Below are 8,760 nucleotides of genomic sequence, written 5' to 3' on the forward strand. Positions count from 1 at the left end.
TCCAGCCACCTTCATTCTCGATTACTTGCTGCAGTCTGTTGAGAACGGAGGCGACGTGATTGTGTTGTAGTGGATCCTCTACCCTACAACTCCCAACTGAGCTCCGGCCACGCGCCTACCAGCCAATCAGCCCGCTACGCCGAGAGACTAGGTCTATGCAGTGGACGTAGGGGTACGATCGCCGACCTAGTCTCGACCTTCAACTTTCAGCTTCCTCTCCCGTGATTGGCTCTCGCGCTACGAGCGCCTCAAATCCTGAGGTTTCTAAATCACATAAATACGGGCCCGGCTGGCCGGGGAGGTCACTCTACACTCGGCTACCGGACCGGTAACATCTCCTCACCACACGCTCCCTCAGAAAGCTCCTCGCCCAACAGGAACTCTGAACAAGCTTCTCCTGACCTAGTAACTCCTTAACACTGCACTGTACAACAATATATATATATATACAGAAAAAGCATTGTGAGTTTCTATTCTACCTCAAACCTGAGTGTGAGATATATTACATGTACGTACGTTGTGAGACCATATAAAGAGAATTTGACAACCTGCCACAACAGTACGCTACAATTGGTGACCCCTTTCTGCTGCCTTACTCCTGGAGCTGAGAAGATCGTCCTGCCTGCTGCCAGCCTAGGCCAACCGCCTTACCTGCATCACTCGCTACTCCACAACGACACCATCTCACGACCATAAGGTTTATAACGCATTAGTCTGTTCTCCCCACTGGCAGTGTGAGTGGCCCACATCACAGCTGGAGAGCAACTATTGTGCGAGATTCCAAACGTGGTTTGAGCTCTTTTGCCTATTCTCCTATTTTTCTTTTGTTTTTTTAGTTCTGGCCTAAGGACCTGCACCCTAAAAAGTGTATTCGTCCCGAAGTCCCCCCTGCAACTGTTCACCTCCCTCCCAGGAGATTGTGAACAAGGAAGGGGGTCGGAACAAGAACCCGTCCTTCATCCTTCCCTAACAGGTGTGACATACTCCCGCAAGAATGGACGGACGGATCTCTCTACCGACTTTCAACCACAACATAGAGGACTGGTTAGTTCATGTGGAAGCAACCCTCATCGGCTCTACAGCTACAGACAAGCAAAAGTACGGCGCCCTGCTCTGTTCCTTGCCCACTGAAGTCGCCACACAAGTCTCACAGACCATCTCCAACCCTCCAGCGAACAACAAATTCGCCACCCTGCGGGATGCCTTAAAAACGCATTACCGACGGATCCGCCCCAATCTCCTACAGAACCTATCTTCTATCTCCCTTGGAAACTCAACTCCGGGACTTCTCTGGGAGGAGATGTGTAGGCTGAACTCCTGACACACAGACAGACTTCCTGACTCTATCCTGCGCCAGCTTCACGCACAAAAGCTACCCACACAAGTATGCATTATCCTGTCCGCAGTAGATTACTCTACGGCACCAGAACTATACGCAACCGTGGCAGACAGAATTTTCAACGAGTGCGCTGCTGTGCGCCTTGCCGCCGCGGACAACCCCACACCCACACCAGTACCTACCTCCAAACTTGTAAGCCGGGTCAACACCCCTCAGCCGAGCAATACCTCACAAGACATCAGGGACCTGCAGCAAACTTTGAACCGCAGGATGGACACCATTGAGCAGTTCTGCTCCTCCATGCCCGCTGCTGGGCCAGATCCTGACTCACGCATCACGCCCTACAAGTCCCAAAGCGCCCTTCCTGTCCCGGAAACAGCAGCCAGCCCCCAGCACAACGAATATATCCTCAGCTGGTATTACTGGCGTTTCGGCCCCACTGCATCTACTCGGGAAACGGCAACAAGGGAGGCTGGTAGAGGCCTCAGCCCTGTCCCTTCAGGCGTCTCACTACTGCACGTCACCGACCGCACCTCCGGCACGAAATTCCTCGTCGACACAGGTTCATCGGTCAGTATCATCCCTCCCTCACTAAAAGACACGTCAAAGCAACCCTCTTATGACCTGTTCGCCGCCAACAGTACCCCTATCGCATCCTACGGCACACGCACCCTCGCCTTAGACCTCGGTCTTCCCAAGACTCTGCGCTGGTCATTCGTGGTCGCAGACGTGTCTCAACCCATCCTTGGCTTCGACTTCCTCACCTTCCACAAGCTCGGCGTCGACCCAAGCCATCTTCACCTCATCCATGAGCCTACAGCACGCAAGATCCAGGGTTCTCATGCCAGACACACCGACACTATCACCTGTCTTTCGCCGTCCAACGAGTTCTCCCATCTGCTCGAAGAGTTCAAGGAGCTTTTCTCACCCCGAGTCTTTCCACCCCTACCACCTACGTCGGGAATTTTTCACCACATCGAGACCAAAGGACCTCTAGTCTTTTCACGCCCCCACCGCCTGAGCTCCTAAACGCAGCCAAGGTGAAATTCAACAGACTACTGCAAGACGGCATCATTCGTCCTTCAAAAGAGTCCCTGGGCATCGCCTCTTCACATGGTTCTTAAGCCATCATCCGGCGACTGGAGGGTGTGTGGCGACTACAGAGCCCTGAACCTCATCATCAAACCCGACAGGTACCCTATTCCGCATGTCCAGGACTTCCACCACAAACTTCACGACAAGACAATCTTCTCGAAGATCGACTTGGAGCATGCCTTCCACCAGATCCCTGTAGCACCTGCAGATACCCAGAAGACAGCCATAACCACTCCATTCGGACTCTTCGAGTATACTTTCATGAGTTTTGGCCTACGCAATGCAGCACAGACTTTCCAGAGGTACATGGACCATATGCTTCGCGACCTCGATTTTGTCACCATCTACATTGACGACATCCTCGACGCCTGCCGAGCATCATCACCACCTACAACTCCTCCTCCAACGCTTGCAGAACAACAACTTGAAACCTCATCCTGCTAAGTGCATCTTCGGAGCCTTCTCCATCGATTTCCTCGGTCACAGAGTCTCGCCCAGTGGCATACAACCCCTACCACAGAAAATAACCACCATTAGGGAGTTCCCCAAACCTGAAACGGTGAAGAAACTCTGAGAATTCCTGGGTTTAGTCAACTACTATCACCGCTTCATTGACAACGCTGCCACCATCCTAGTTCCCCTCTACAACCTTCTCCAGGGACTCCCAAAGAAGTCTCACAAACCTCTCGTGTGGACTCAAGAGGTTGTTACGGCATTCACCGCTATCAAACAGCACATCACACGCCTTACCCTCCTGGCCCACCCTGCACCTAACGCCCGACCACTCTCACAACAGACGCTTCTTCTACTGCAGTGGGCGCCGTCTTACAGCAGGAGATCAACGGAATTCTCATGCCCGTTGTTTTCTTCTCACAACGGCTTCAAGCACCACACCTCAAGTACAGCGCCTTTGATCGAGAACTCCTGGCCATATACCTGGCTGTCAAACATTTCCAGCACTTCCTCGAGGCCCGTTAGTTCACCATCTTCACTGATCACAAGTCCCTCGTCCAAGCCTTTACTTCAGGCTCCCAGTCACATACACCTCGTGTCCTGCGCCACTTGGCGTACATCTCGGAGTTCTCCAGCAACGTCCAATACTGTACATTAAAGGCAGCCACAACTCAGGTACCCCATTTAAAACTGGGCGAACTGGGAGCGCCTGGAAATTAGACCGCCGAACCCTGGAATAGAATGTGAGCACTGTATTCACTTGACCACCGCACTCTCCCAGCTTTGGTAAGACTCCATAAAAAAATCTTTGGCCCCCTCTGTAGAAGGTAATTTTTGACTCATAACATCACATTCTTTGATTGGAAAAATCCAATGTGAGGTCCAAACATTTTGTGTACTTATTAGTTGAGACACTTCTCAGGTACAGTTGGTTACTGTCAAGTTTAATAGGTTAAAAAAATCTGTTTTAAATATTATGTTTCAATGTTTATATACTATTTTACTTTGTACAGTATAGAAAAAATGTACAATACAAAATAAAACATGGTAAACTACACTTCATTACCACAAACTACTGCAACATCGTATGAATGTTACTATGATATAATGCACCTGAATCATCAATATATACTGTAATACTATTAAAAACAAGGATATATTGAACTGACATGAAAATTTGAACAAGATGAAACAATAGTCAAAGGTGTTTAGGAAATGTAGAGGAGTAGTGAATCTATTTGATGCTTTACAGAGTATTAATCAGAGGACAATGTGATACACAATCATTACTTGGCATCTGCAAACATAAACATCCCTGAGTCAGACAGTCAGCCTTAACTCTGATGGTTGATAAATATTTTAATCTCCAAACTATTATTACACATATAGTCATGGATGGGGCCAACACACGTGTTATTGTGATGATAACCACTCCGTATATGTTTTCACAATATCAACACTTGTGCCTTGATAATAGAGTATATACTGTACCAGCCAACACGTGACACAAGGGATATGTGTCAATGGGGTTTCCTCTTTGGTTTTGGTTATTAATCACCAGGATGGACTTTAATAAGAAATATCTACCAGTAGTAGTGTATCAGTCCTCATGTGTGATTAAACAATGCTTATACTGTACTAACAAAGTATAAGTGAATATATTAAATGTATTGTCATGATGATGAAAATCAGGATCCTGGTTAATTACAACGTAAACTTGTTTGTGGGTAAAGTGACGAAGACACGGGTTAGGTACGTCACTTCAAGACTGTAACAGTACATCAAGTTGTGGTAAATATTGATAAAGTGAGCTTCACATATTGAAGGCTACCTAAGGTGTAATGAGAAAAATTAAAAATTTTAGGAACATTTTGAGAACATAAACAATTACAAGCACTGCTTGTAATTGTTTATAATTTATTAAAAATACACAAGATACAATGTATTATCTGGGACCAGCAAGAAGCACATACAGCTTATACTTAAGTCTAGTTTGTCAAACATGAACATTTAAGGATATATATATATATATATATATATATATATATATATATATATATATATATATATATATATATATATATATATATATATATATATATATATTCTGAACTAACTCTTAGCTACTATTTACATTACATCATACTGTTACTTCAGGTATAGACTATTTATAATTGTTGTCTTAGACTACATTCACCGGGATGAGGCGTCTCTTTTAGTTGCTGTAATCTACCAAACTAATGGATGACAATAAATACTCCAGCAGACATGATCTGGTCAGTCAGTGATGGTTACTGACACACCTTATTCTCTCATCAGTAATCTTCAATGTTACCTGAACCTGAAATGTCTAATATCAAATAAAGAGCACCATCAACTTATTTCAAATTTAGGTTAATACAGCATCATTCACTCTGACTTCTGGTAGCCTACACTTGTTACTGTTAACTCCACTGTGCTTAAAAGGAAAATATTCTCTTTCCCTCTAGAAAATATGTTTACTTTTCTTCAGACCAGGGGGTAAGTATAGGGATTTAATAATACTGTATCAAATTTGATCACAATCTTAACGTGAAAAACTATAAATAAAGCAACAACAATAATTTGGTCTCTCTGGGCTAAGCAGTTGTCTGGCAGGGAATCGGCTGGACTATAAGAACATTTTGCCAAGAGGTTCAGTTGTGGACTGAATAATCCACAACTTTATTTACATGATAATCTCTATTTGTTATTAATATTTACTACATGTAAACAAAGAGGAGCCTGATTATAAGATAGTTGTTTCTTATGCCATTGTTTTATCCCAATTTACATTATGTCACATCTTTTGTTTATGGGCGACTCTGGATCTTAACGTAAATCAAAGACCATACATAACACACAGTACTGTACACATAACCTGTATTCTTGCTCATCCTAACTCCATGTTTCCCTTTACAATACTATTAATGGTCTGTACAATACATGCAGTCCAATAATTGTTGACAAGATGCAAAGATATTTATAAAAAATAGTAAATAAATAAGTAAATGCAAACTGTGCTGGAACATAACAGTTACCAGAGATTTGAACACCAAAATATTAACATAGGAATGTACTAATAACTTTTCTATATCATGCCTTTTTCTGTACAATTTCTACAGCTACATCAATAAAGTTTATTCTTAATACTTTCAATTATCAACAAACTTTTCTACCCACACAATTACAACCTACAGTAAACCGAGTGAGTGAATGAGTTCAACAAGTACGGTACGGTAGTATACGATATCAAACAAGTTGTATAAAGATTTGTGCATAACTGAGGTATTGGTCCCCTACTGTACTGTACATCAAAAGAAACCAATTTCTAATATCTGTCAACTATTTCCGTTAAGCTACACAAGTCCTTAAGGTGTAGGGAGTTATTGGAAACCTCTCGTGTCAGTACTGTACCGAGGAAAAAATTCATTTAATACCTCTACAGTAATTTGTCATGGTCATACATGAAAGAGCAAATTTCCTCATACTATATATAAATTAGTTTCCACTGAGTGATAGCACAATACATTATAATATAAAGCTATTGGACTGAAAGATTGTCATAGTTTAGTTTGATTACATACGTTTACAGGAATCAGACAGTACGCCTGTTTTACTCGTGATTAACATTAAAATTGGTGTAAATTGTTTACCTGTTATCAACTGTATTATATTGGTGAATCTTTCCTCCACCCATATGAAATGGATGGCTGGGGTAGAACAAGGGAAGTTTTAGGGGAATTTTAAGGAAATTTTTATGGAGCCTTTAAATTAAGTTTTTCAAGTTAAACATTTAGACAAATGATCCATTAGAGGAATCACCCCATCAGCTGGGGGAAGTTATATACTGTATATGAAAACATGAACTCAGGGTTGGTCACATTAAAGGAACCTTCTAAGAGTAACCCAGTATTTATCAACACCCAAAAGTGTATCCAGTACAGGTCCCCGACTTATGAACGTCTGCCGAGAAGCACGAGGTTAAACTTGAAATTTACAGTACTGTATTTTATTTACCTAATGACTTATTTTTCTTTCATTTACTGTATTTTGTCATTCTATTTTCCTTTTGTTTTAAATTAAGTGATTTTAGATGTATATAAGGACTTAAGACTATGATATACCATAGTGGAATTTTAAACATTGTTTTGTAAGTACAGTACAGTACGCATATAGCTTGTGTTCCAACTTACTAACTTCCTCAGGAACAGAACCCGTTCGTAACCCGGGGACCCCGTTCTGTAATCCCACAACTCCGAGACCAGTTATGTATATTGTAAACCCTCGAAAGTCCAGACCCTTTCCGGGCAAGAAACATTTCTCAAAACCCTTAAATATTTCTTGTTTGAAATTCCTGTCGTGCTCAGTCATTTAAAACTGCCACCAGCCGGCAATCCCTTGACCTCTGTCTTCCATTCGAATCTACGAGTGAGCAGTTTAATCCTCCCACTCTTAGAATAGATTCACCCATAATGCTGCACTGTGATTGGTTAGCTGTAAGTTCAAGACACATTCAGTCACAGAAAAATGGTAATATTTTGGGTAAAATAATTCAGACAATAGTGATGGTAGTCCTCCTGGAAAGAGAGCAGTGTGTTGTATCATCCATGTCTCACACACACCTGGCATAGTCCATGTCTCACACACCTGGCATAGTTCACGTCTCACACACACCTGGCATAGTCCATGTCTCACACACCTGGCATAGTTCATGTCACACACACACCTGGCATAGTTCATGTCTCACACACCTGGCATAGTTCATGTCTCACACACACCTGGCATAGTTCATGTCTCTCACACACACCTGGCATAGTTCATGTCTCACACACACCTGGCATAGTTCATGTCTCACACACACCTGGCATAGTCCATGTCTCACACACCTGGCATAGTTCATGTCTCACACACACCTGGCATAGTTCATGTCTCCATGATTTTGAAGTCAATTTACAAACTATAATTCATAATTTTTCTATTATCTAACCCTTAAGCCCCGGGTCAGGCTCCCCGCCGCAGGGATTAACCAAGAAAAACATTCAACTTTTCAAAAAAAAAAAAAAAATGGCTGGAAAATAGGCGAACGTTCTGGAACGTCACCCGGGGCGCTGCGGTTAATATTTGTTATTATAATGATGAAACATACACCATAAGCATATGGCAACAATTAGTCCTGGGACGCCCCCAACAGGGAAGAGATTACCTTCTGACTCGGTGTTATTTTATTTGAAGAAAAATTATATATTGTATTTTTCCTATTATTTAATACTGTATGTTACATTATTTATGATGAAACATACACCATAATAGGCTGCTCATACGAAAATACTGCATAATAATGAATAAATAATAACAAACTTTACGATGATGACAACTGGCAGTTCCCTCACCTCCAGCAGGGTCATGTCTGCACAGTACCCACAAGCTCTCGTTAGGCCGATTAGACCACTGTACAGTATCCCCATTAAAGACAACACAGGGTACAGTATATATTTGAATAATAAATTACTGTAATATATTTTATAAAATAAATTACTTTTTAATGAGCTGTCATTATACCAGTGTATACATGGCAATAAGTTCTTGATGAAGTATATCAAGGCTACAGATATTAATAAACACAGATTATTATAGTAATATATCTATACTAATTAATGAAAAAAAAGCAATATTTGTATGACTCATCTGATGAATAATAGTGATGACTGAAGTAAAACAAGAGTGAGAAGCAGTGAGTGGGAGGGAGCCAGTGGATACCATACAGCTCTGTTCTGGCTAAAGTTAAACAAGAGTGAGAAGCAGTGAGGGAGGTGGGAGCCAGTGGATACCATACAGCTCTGTTCTGGCTAAAG

The 8,760-nt window shown here is 42.2% G+C and overlaps 1 long non-coding RNA gene across 1 annotated transcript; it reads right to left on the reverse strand.

Moving 5' to 3' along the window:
* Positions 1–3,861: 3,861 nt before the first annotated feature.
* LOC121862072 lies at positions 3,862–8,760 on the reverse strand. The gene is made up of 2 exons (XR_006088166.1): positions 7,583–8,760; positions 3,862–7,530 (listed from the first exon to the last, which is right to left on the reverse strand). It is a non-coding gene; the product is annotated as an uncharacterized LOC121862072 (long non-coding RNA).

This window comes from Homarus americanus, unplaced genomic scaffold (assembly GCF_018991925.1).
Source record: "Homarus americanus isolate GMGI-L3 unplaced genomic scaffold, GMGI_Hamer_2.0 scaffold25013, whole genome shotgun sequence".
Classification (NCBI taxonomy): domain Eukaryota; kingdom Metazoa; phylum Arthropoda; class Malacostraca; order Decapoda; family Nephropidae; genus Homarus; species Homarus americanus.